General features: G+C 41.3%; 1 protein-coding gene and 1 pseudogene across 1 annotated transcript in view; one reads left to right on the top strand and one right to left on the bottom strand.

The window, feature by feature from the left end:
• LOC139722098 (ATP-binding cassette sub-family C member 5-like) overlaps positions 1–11,968 on the top strand; it is a 105,227-nt gene that overhangs the window by 50,095 nt on the left and 43,164 nt on the right. The window lies entirely within an intron of this gene.
• LOC139722128 (sialidase-1-like) lies at positions 3,416–9,915 on the bottom strand (annotated as a pseudogene).

The raw sequence follows: 11,968 nt of genomic DNA, 5'->3' as shown, positions 1-11,968 counted from the left end.
GGATTCCTCCGTATTTTCACATTCCTACATTTCTTGTCCGTTACATGTGAATTCTGTTATGATTACTTTGCTGCGAAGAAAGCATGCTGTTTTGTTATATGTGATTGTTCGTTAGGTGTATTTTTAATGAATTAAGTAAATTGTCTTAGAAGTTATTGAATATTGGCCGGCGCCCAGGGAATTTGGACAGTGTGTTCAATGCTAATGGAGTTTTCTATGCCAATTGGCACTCGGAGCACACAAATGGTTAAGTCACTTTTCTGTGGTTTTGGTGCTGAATATTTCTATTACAATTTTACCATTCATTTTGGTGTTTAATGCAGAATACAGAGTAACAAAAAATCTTTATTTGAGTCCGTTGTTCATAGGTTTCGGTGTGCAGAACTTTTAGAGCTTCTTCAGCACTAAATGATAACACGTTTTGAAAATGAAAGTTTCACATTCTCTGTCGAATGGCCAGTTTATGCAAATTTATTGCAGTGAACCCTTCTCACAATCTGTGTCTGCGGAGTTAATGCAGTAAAATTCATCTTATTAATGACAAGCTGATCATTCTATTACTAGTGCAGCAGAGGTCCCAAGGACTCTATAGGATACGCGACAATGGACAGTTGGTATAGAACATTAAAATATAAGTTCTGGTTGTTAGTCATTTCAAATCAGTTCGTATCTTCTTCATTCTGACCCAATGAGTCATTATCATATCTGTTTCAAAATGTATTCTGATAATCGTTGTCCAGTTTTGATCAAACAGCTGAGTAGGCCTAGGCCTATGCGTAATGTGTAGCTGATCGGAATGGCATATTTTAGGTGTAAGACAATAATGTTTACGTGCAGCCTAATTGAGTTTAAACGTATGAATACGTACCATAACACGGTCGTTATATCGGTCTTTCAAGCCGGTGCCCAAGCTATGCACCAAGCGTATATAAATAGCACGATTCGGTTCCACCTCCCTTGTGCTATGACCATTGAAACTGTCGAAGTGATGATAAATCATTTACGCTAGTGACATATAAGTTGTCAGAGATAGGAATAAATGACATCGGTGTGCGCTTGAATTATTCTTCTGGATGCATAAGACTTAGACGTTTGTGTCACACGCAGAAGTTTGTTGTTGCCTTTTTTCTGGCCTGGCTATTATATCACTTCCAACAAGATTCAATCATTAATTTACTTCTCGGACACATAATAATAAATGCCCTGGCATGCATAAATTTGCACCACTTTACGTAAATTGATGCATGTAAATAAATGATGTCACACGCAAAACATTCTATACCTTTCACTTCAGACTCAATAGAAGGATTGTAATGCAACTAATTGTTCGTACAACTTTTCTGCAGGACTCAAGACACTAACATATCATCATTAGTTTGACATTTGGCGATAAAGAAACCCACAGAATATTACAGCCATAGTATACATGTATACGTAGCTCTAATTCATCACTAACGACCTACCATAAAAATAATGAAATTGCATCCTTTCGAGACGCGCATTGATAAGTTTCGGTGACTCTACAGGTAATATGCACATGTATAAATTATGGGACCATCTCACACTACTAGATCTAATCTCTTCATATATCGAATGCTTCGGATCTTTTACGATCATGAAAGGATTGCCTGAAGCAATTTAAAGACCATCACTTTGTACTTGTGCCTTTGAAAAATCTGCAAACTCACCTTTCCTCGGTGTAATAAAACCAGGAATGTATCAGCATAATCTACGGGAGATGACTATACCCCGGTAAAGCCCTAAGAGAATGATATGCACGCCTTGTCCGTAGCGGCCACACAGAGAATGTTTTCAGTGGCGAGATGACCCCCAGACCGTTACGTATATACCGATTGGAGACGTACATGTATTATACCATTTGGATGTGAGTAATATTCCTATTCAAACAACTTCCCCAACCGGCCTCGCTCACTCGCTCGAACAATGAATAGAGTTTTGGTTCCATATTTGTGATTTCTGCTAGACTGAATGGCGTTGTTGCTCACAATAGCATCGAAGTTTGCACTAATACAGTGTACATTGCTATCACGTGTTTACAAGGCAACAGGGAAACTACAAATGCCAGTGCGACATGCTTTATCCCGTAAATTTTCACAGTAAACAGACGGTGTAGACTGAAGCGTGATTTGCGACATATTTCATGGACGGATTTACAAAAGCTCAAACATGAGGGAAACAAAACTGATGTACACACGGATGAAAAATCCCTAGTTGCGCAGTCGTCCGTCTTTACAATGTGCCACTGGCGAAAGCATAGTGGAGGAAGAGGGTAAAAAATGCGTGAAATAATTATGGTCTCAACTTTTGCAGAATGGAGACCCCCCCCCCCCCCCACACACACACACAGATTGGTTTTCAATCTAAGGCATGTAAGTATGTTTTTTTGTGTGTGTGTTTTGTGTGTGTGTGTGTGTTTTTGCTTGCTTGCTTGCTCACTGTGCTTCCTGACACAGTGAGAATAAGTTGGATTCCAATTCTTTTTTTTTAAACAGTGTATCATTACTTGACATTGAGTATATTACACTTACAATTATTATTATTATCATTTTTTTTTTTGCCGCCTACATTGTGTATGTCATCATCCTATCAGCAGGAGGTAGAATGGTCCAATAAGACCCCCCCCCCCCCCCCCCCGCCCACTTCGGGAATTTTTTTATCTATTTCGAATGTTTGTTATTCCGAATTACATAAATTTCGTATAAACAATGTATAGATAAAACAAAATAAGGCTCGTCAATCCGCACGTCGGTTTTGTGGTGTTATTCCGAAGGTTTATATGCCCGAAAATGAAGTAAGCTAGGTTTGTTATTCAAAACGTTCGTCAAGTGCAAAATTGAATAAAAAAGTGCGTAGGCCTTTAACCAACCTTCGAAATTACGAACCCTATTTCATTTGCGTATTAACGAACCTTATTGGAATTACAAAGTGCAACCCCTGCTACACTGTGGGAAGTTTGCTTGCTTTGCTCACTCGCTGGACCCTGACGAGAGATCATCCTGAAACTTTAACATTGTCTACATTGCCCTTTATGTTCTGTATGACGTGTGCTAACATACCCCTACATAAACACATGTGCAACTCTCATACACACAGACACAGACACACACACACACACACACACACACACAGAGAGAGAGAGAGAGAGAGAGAGAGAGAGGGAGAGACATACACACATAGAGAAAATAACTTCATATTTATGCCGAAATGCTGTGAAATACTGAAATGATATTCCGTGCGAACTGTATGTTCAAGCATGCATGGTAGCTACTTGTAAATATGACATCGAGCATGTCTAGCGTAAGAAATGTTGTGCATTCGCTTTAAAAAACATATATATATAACAAATAAAACCCGATTACATTTCTTTGATGAACTTGATGACTCGATGGCCCTAGCCCATCAGACACACACAAACAAACACACACATAATCTGCATATTGGTGACATTATCGAACCACAATTACACGACTTGTTCTTCGCCACCATGGCCTCCTATAATGGCCATTTTGCATGCAGCATTTTAATCTGAGTTCAATCAATTACAAACAATATAGCTGGTGGATCTGTACAATAATTGCGATCGAAAGACAGGAATACCAAATATAAATCGATAAAGACACACGAGTCATTTACTAAAACAGAACATTTGCTCAAAATAATGCACGAGTATCCTTCAAATTACAAAACTTGTGGCACATGGTTCTCCTACAGTTCACCGGCAGATGGCGGTTTACTATACTGGCACGATCGATTGCTCTTCGTCTTGCGTTGAATAAGCAATCTTCAATTTCTGTCCATCTTCGTTCAAATGTCCTGTGCGAAATGTGTGTACCGCCCACTCTTTTCCCGTCACATGAAATAACGTTTGGGTAAATCACACGTTCTTTGTATGAGTTACATTGAGAGGAGAAATGACTTTTTAAAATAGTTAGAATTCCCCAGAAGTGATAACTTCATTTGGTGAGAGGTAAACTTTTCACTGGCACTGACAACCAGCAATAATGCATCTTACGGTTATAGTAAAACAACGTGCGCTGATATAGAATGCTTCAGGACCGTGACACTGGGTAAAAATTCAAATGGATATTATCTGTCTGACGTCTAAACAATGGACATCACAATATCTAAGTCTGGATTATACACTGGTTTGAGAGACAAAATTAATGCCATTTATACTACGATAGTGCAGCGAAGGAGTCGTTGAGTCTTATATTCTAAGGCGGACTATGTTCCCTCGCACATAAAGAAGGAACTTCAAAAAAAAAAACTCACACAAAAAACACGCCCCAAAACCCACTCATCAATACAAATCGCCACTTCCTTGAATTCACACTATTTTAGTGCATCCGACTGCATGGAACATATCTTTACAGTTCTGAGCATTATAATGACAAACAGACTCGTTAAGGCATGAAACAAAGTTTATCACCTGTGCAACATAATCGCATGAACGGACACTGAGAAAATATACAGGTTCAACTTTGCACCTTTAGCAGGGTCACACTGGGAGCACTTTTACGGGTGCAACTTTGCACCTTTCAAGACCAAAAAGGTGCAAAGTTGCAACTGTAAAGGTGCTCCCATCGTGACACTGGTCTGAAAGGGGCAGAGTTGCACCCGTGTATGACACTGCGGTAAAGGTACAAAGTTTAACCTATTTTTCTTAGAATGGATAGTAATGATTTCTATAAAATTGTCATTTCTCATGCTCGAGTAACAGTCAGTCATTTTATTGATTGATTTATATTTTACTGATATTGCGAATTGCTAAGGCAATATAAAAACTTGCATGAATTTGACTGTTACACAGCCGTCTTAGTTTTCAAACTTACAAGTGAATTTCAAACATACTCGGTCATTACATACACAAATGCAGATTCTATGATTACAAGGCACCTCTTCCGTCGCTGTATACATGTATTCTGAAAGTACTGTCGCCATTCCGAGACACACTCATGGTCACTCACACACACACAAAATACACACACGGCTATACATACACATGTACGTAGGTTATTTCTTGGGGTATTAACGTCTAATTTGCATTACATTGTGTTCTGATACTATAAGTGTGGCATCATACATGTGATTTGATGACTTCTTTTTTTTTTCTACAAGCTTCTTCTCTCTTTTTTTTTTTTCGTCATTCCTTTTTTTTTTTTTTTTATAGATCTCAACCGTTGATGGATAATATGGAGCAAACCGCACAGACTTTCCTATGAGTATTTATACTGTATGTATTCTCCTCAGACGCTTTGTCAAACAAACCCAAATATACATACACAGGCATACACAGGCATACACATATACACACGCACACACACACCCACATATGTTTACGATGTACACGAAGCATTATACACGTGTACTAGTACACCATTTTGGGCACATGAGAAGGTATTTGTGGCACATGTCCCCTAAAAGAAAATGATTCATGATCAGTAACAAATATCAAACCCATGTACAAACATCAGCTGAAGAACATCGCATGATTGCACATGGAGAAAGAATGGTGTCTGGCACACACCGATCAGTAAATCGCAGATTTCCAGGTCTAGCATGTTAACGCAAGCGCAGGATATCAACAATGCTAGGCTGATTACATTTCTCACTGCCGGCACCAAAATTATATGGAATGGATCCATTTTATGAGTACTGTACTTAACTTCAAGCTCCAAAAACTAACTATATTGCCATGTCCTTCGGCAACCGATTAGCGAAAAAGCAGTCACAATGCCACTACATTTTTGGCAATCCTTTGTTCCAATCTGTCTGGACAGAATGTGGAATATAACCATTATTTCCCATTGGCATCAGCATCAAAATTTTTGCGAGCATCAGGAATTGATGCGGACCTTGTAGAAATCTATGGAGGCATAGCCGTCTCGCTCGAATAGTACCCCGATGTGACTGTCGTCGATTTTGGCCAGCGAGGAATACTCGGCTGCATTCGGGTACAGCTGGAGCGCGTACGGCCACGTCTCGCCGAAGTCGAGGCTCCAGTGGAGCGTCATGTTCACGCGCGATTGCGAGTTGGACGGGTGAGAGAGGAAGAGGACGTCGCCGACCAGGGCGAGGGATGCGAAGACGCCGGGGTCGATCAGCGATTCTTTCGGCGACATGAACGGGACGGGGAAGGACTCGCCACCGTCGAAGCTGAGGGCTTGGAAACGGCAGTGGCAGTGGAAGAACAATTCGTTGCGGATGGTTATGAGAATGGTTCCGTTGTGGAGTTCGACTATCTGCGAGTATATAGGGCAAGACGGGAGAATACGCTTGCGGTCAGTCGTCAGACAAGATAATTCTCCCAACTGATGCATAAACTGAGCTGCACTGTCTGAGCTTTTTAAAACAAGTTTTCACGAACCATTGGCGGCGTTCACCACCTTGTCCTAAATGTGATTCCCGACGCAACAAACCACGAAATGAAAATCAAACCTGGACATCACTTACGGATTGTATTGTATTTCACAAGTTAATATTTCTGCTCTCGAAATTCAGGAAAGAAGCTGCTGCTCATCATTTCGTCGCTTACATTACAGTCCCAGTAGCAATTCTGTGATTTGGTGCTTTTTTAATTACATGTACTTCGTAATACTTATTGCTAGTCTGGTAGTGTTTCAAGTTATCAATTTTCTGTGACTATTATAGTGACATTAAATGTTAACTTTGATCTTTCGGGTTGGTTTCCAATTACTATTTGCTCACTTCTGTTAGCTGGTTCATCTGATTCATGTCCAAATGGAAATGGCATTTTCTACCAACATGTATGACATGTGAGACACAAACATTGTTTACGCAGTTCTTTTGACAAGGTTTAAAGACACATTATAGATGAACCTAAGGTAAACAATCAGCATCAAGACAAACCTGATTTTCTCCCGGCGCAAAGTCCCCAGTCTTCTTGGCGTAGTTGTAGGGGAGCCCATAAATAGGATTGTTCAGTTGCCACGTCTTTCCATGGTCTACACACAAAAAAACGAAAGATACGAATAATATATCACGCCAACAAGTCAACGGTCAAGGGTTGATAATAACGAATAAAATACTATTCGTATCATCGGACATGATAAACCGATTCACACGAAAATCTATTATAATGTAATTCCACCCCAAGCACTTAAGGAATGCTTATACAGTGTTTATTAAATCAATCTTATTCAAGGCGCGTCCAAGGAGAGACAGAATCACGCTGACTTTGTCTTTACCTTCAGTTGAAGACACCTTGTGTACTGATTAATATTTTTGAGATAAAAGGAGTCATAAGAAGGAATCAACTGAACATGATTATTAAACATTTTGCCTCAGTAGAATTTCAAGTGAGAGAACAAACCCACATACAGGACCGTAAATTGATAGTTTACCATCGCTATACAGACACCCCAAGCGTCTTGTGTATGCATTAAGAACATGTCCGCAAGCGAGTAGTCTTCCTTTATTCGGGGCCAGTTGTTTCTGGATGCCGAATCCAGGTCCTGGAGACCAGTCTATGCCCGCTAGGGCTGGATTAGTGTCGGCCATGTTGATCGCAGACGACCAGCTATAGCCCCCAGTCGCGGCTCACTTTGTAGTAGACGCCTTTAGGCCGATACGGCGAGGTGCATTTCCCGGCAGTATGCTGGCAATAGCCGAAGATGACAAAAGTCGTGTTCGTATCGTAATCGACGAGCGCTGCTCCGAGGTTGAGCCCGTCTTTCACCTCGTAATCGTCTTCGATAAAGCGGGTCGCGTTCCAGTTCACGCCGCCGTCGGATGATCGGCGCATGGCGATAAACTTAGCCGAGGCGTCTCCGCCGGAGTACTTGCGCGGCGCGCAAAAAGCCAGCAGATCGCCGTTTGGTAGGCTGAGTAAAATTGGCGTTCTGTAGGTACTGATTTCTCCTTGGTCCTTGGATATCCACAAATCTTGCTCGCTAATTACCACTGGGGATAGGGCAAGGCATCCTTGCATGAAGCACAACAAGATGACAGCGGTCGCAATGGTGATACAGCGGGAGACAGTCTCCATTGTTGGTTTTGTTGACTGACGATTCTTTGATGAATGGCAAAACATGTTGAATCCCTGCGAGAGATAGATTTTAGTTCATAATAAGCGCAAAGAAAAACATAGGTACGATCATGGAGGTAATGCAATGTTTCTATTGCCCCCCCCCCCCCCAACAGCTAGTTGACTTCCTCGACATTGTCCCGAACCAGGGGACTCATAGGGTCTTTCTTGATATTTTTTGCAGGTGCATAGATAGGCCACCTGCGTGACTGAGGAAGGTGATGTTTTGCTATCATTGAATCGACAACTGAAAGTTTTTGAACGCGTCAATGTGTCGCTACGGTTGTCCTGGGCCTATCGATAATCACTTTCTCTGCACTTTTACATCCACATCAAGTTATGTCTAATGAACATCAGTAGCACCATGTTCATGATATGGTGCCCCCCCCCCCCCTCCCTTACAAAGCACCGGCTGCCGAAATTGCGGAACCCCCTTTCATAGGCTTTTAGCAGGCTTTTTCTGCCTTAGAGACCCTCCCCCCCCCCCCCAAATCCAGAACACTGCTCAATGCACCCCTTAATCTCAGGTGGTCGAGCTGTCATTCCAACCCCCCCCCCCCCCCACCCCCAATCAAAATCGAGACAGACACCCCATACCTCATCTCAGATAATTATAGCTGCAATTCCCCTTCTGTTTGTGCTAAAAATGCTCAGAACTCAGATAAAAACTATACAGATATGAAAATCTCAAGACATGAATGTTTGACAGATATTTCAGTGATTTTCAAGATAGTAGATAACCCATTTTTAAAAGAACTCCCCGTCGTATGCAAGTCAAACACACTCATTTAAAAAAAAAAAAAAAAAAAAAAATCCCGGGCCAGATTTCGTCGCACCAAAAGTAGGGCCTACCTCTTTACCGGGGATTTCGGGAACGCGCATGGTTCTCCCCCCCCCCCCACCCCCTACAAACCCCGGATCGGGGAGGGTTGGGAGGGGCAAATGTGGTATCTATCACCACAAAACGGTAATAGGAAGTTGTACTACTACTACACCTCGCACCTCCGACCCATCCGTGCACATAAGTTGTTGTTGCGCTAAGTTATCTCCCTAAGAATCTTTACATAGGCATACTTTGAACTTTACGTGTTGACACATTACAAACAACATTGAAAACCACAATAGAAGGTGCGTGCGTGCAAGTAGATCAAAGGCCAGGGTATTGTCTGAATCGAAGTATAGTGATGGTATGCCATTGTAAAAAAAGAATATCACATGATGGAGATATACATATTGTTGATTGTTGTAAATAATTAATCTCCCACGTTTAAACCCGAAGAGCCAAAATAGTAATAGATCCACACTATGTGGTCCGAGTTCGCGCTCTTACAAATTAAGGAATAACGTAGGCCTATTTATGTAGGCCTATATGTACTACTGTGACTGGATGAGAAACCATACATAGTATTACATGTAAAACCAGGTTATGCCTGCACAATAAACATATTTGTACGTACCTCCTTTTACTGAGAAACCACTGTAGACAACCAGCAGCTATTTCTGTAACATTGGTTAGTAGTGTAGTCACTGCACTGTCGTGGGGAGCGCCATGGCCAACAACTTTATATGGGGAGAGGTCCTGATATTGAGCTACACTGCACTGATATTACTGATGATAGGAATGCTGCTAGTGTGCCAAAGACGGCAACGATCAGACGGTTCGCTTCAGTTGCTCCCTGTTCACAATAAGCTGTACCAGTTCAGTTGTGTCTTTCAATGTACATGTCCCCATATGCTACTCTTTGACTGATTACTATTGTGCTGCCCCACTGTCCTGCTGTGGCTTATACGCAGTCGTAAAAGGCCTTTTACTTTGATCAAGGAGCTATGCTTTGATCAGGCTCGTTTCTACACAGCTACAGTAGACCGAAAGCACGTCTCGCGGGCTTATCACGTGACATGTCGTTTTGTTCTGTTTGTTCATGTGACCCAGTAAATAGTCTTCTCACCATACCCTGAAACCATAATGATAGTTATGAATCACCTGTTTTAGCTTTCAATTAGCAGCAGCATGATGATAATCACTGTTGTTAATTTTCCTAATTTCGAGAATATGAGCTGCCACCATGCCGATGAGCTATGAGATGCTCCTTCTTATCGCTTAGGCCTACTTTCCACTTTTCTGGCAGGGGCAGATCCAGGAATTCCCAAAGGGGGGCGCCTTTACAAAATGAAAGGGGGCGAACGCGCTCCCCATCCATTTTTTTCTTTTTATTTCTTTTGTTTTAACTAAATTAAAGGGGATGCGCGCCCGGTGCGCTCCCCCCTGGGTCCGCCACTGTTTGGGGCATTTCATGAAACGTTTTGCCCGACAAATTTGTCTAGAAAATAATTTGCTATCAGCCAGTCAGATGCAAGGAGTTAATTCAGTAGCTTAATATACAATAGTGACAATTTGTCGGGAAAAATATCTGACAGAAAGCTTCGTATAATGTCCTCCTGTTCTGCTCTCTTGTATCAGCCGTGTGTTGTGAGCTAGCTGCTGAACATACTACTCTAGGCTACTAGCTCTCAGAATGATGATCGAGAGCAGCCATGTTGATTTATCATTTTGTTAAACTGTTAGTTGTTATGACGTTGTTTGATAAATTGTCTTAAATGTTTAGCTTGAGGAGAATGGATCATTGAACCATTTACTACCGACCTTTTGAAACCCATTGTCCTGTACAGTGGGGTATATGCCTATCATTGTTCACAATCGCATGTAGAACGCACACAAACACTCTAGGAAGCCTTTCGTAATACTCTTAGAACGCAGTTTCATAGTGCGACGAAAAGTGAATGAAAACATCCCACAACGTGGGTCCAACAACAAACAGTGCAGCTTTCGTATCGAGACGAATTTATCATTCAGTTCAGTAACAACGCTGATGACAGAATGTCATTCATGATCCATCAACGTCACGTACGTCGTCCACACTCCAGTCTTAACGAACACGGTTAGCGAAATTCTCGTCACAAAGAAGTAAATATTAATTTCCCCAAATCACCATCTATGATATGCCTTTATATACTTCACTGTTCGGCTAAAACGAAATGTCAATATGATGAAAGAAAACCGCCGGTCCCGAGGACTTTGTATAACGGGAGTGCACTGTAATGCATGCAGTCGACTTCGCTCTTTGTCTCGTGCATGTAAGAATGAAAACTTAAAAATATTCAGAATGATTTGCATCACGTACGCACGTAGCAGCCTTCGCTCTTTGTTTAGTGGGTGTAAAAAATGCATATAAGAAGATATCGTCGTTGCAGGCAAGTTCTATTTCATTATGGAACTAAAGTTTATTTATAGCGATGTGACGATGCGTGATTAAATACTTATTTGGAAAATATGCACTCAACCGCCTCCCTTCCCCCCCCCCCCCCCTCTCTCTCTCTCTCTCTCTCTTGCCCTCTAGAAATGTAGGCCTATGTTGAGAGTGTAGATAAGTCGTTGCAAACTATTGTATACAGGCATTGAAACAACATACAGGCTGTAGTTCAAAATATAAGCACTGTACCCAAGTGAATACATATTCACAAATAAAACAAAAAACATCTGGTTGTGAAAGGAGCCCTCCTCGATCGTACACACACACACACACACACACACACACACACACACACACACACAAGTACACATAATATACAAATACAGTGTATGCTGTCATTGATATACAGTACTGACCATAATTATCTCAGTCGATTTCATATAAAAATGTGAATTTAATGATGCATTGTTACTTTTTCTACCATAACTTGCATTCACACCGTTGGATCGTTGAAGACATTCAAACACAGAGAAATGCACTCATTGACACACATGCACACAGACATAAACACACACTGTTTCAATATTACAAACTGAGCATAAAATTCAAGCAATATTATCATAAACTCACACATGTTGATCTGAGATTG

This window comes from Diadema antillarum, unplaced genomic scaffold (assembly GCF_040938485.1).
Source record: "Diadema antillarum isolate AM-2024a unplaced genomic scaffold, OU_Dant_1.0 scf00000157, whole genome shotgun sequence".
In the NCBI taxonomy this organism is placed as follows: domain Eukaryota; kingdom Metazoa; phylum Echinodermata; class Echinoidea; order Diadematoida; family Diadematidae; genus Diadema; species Diadema antillarum.
Note: the sequence above shows the minus strand (reverse complement) of the source record. Positions and strands in the feature narration are given on the sequence as shown.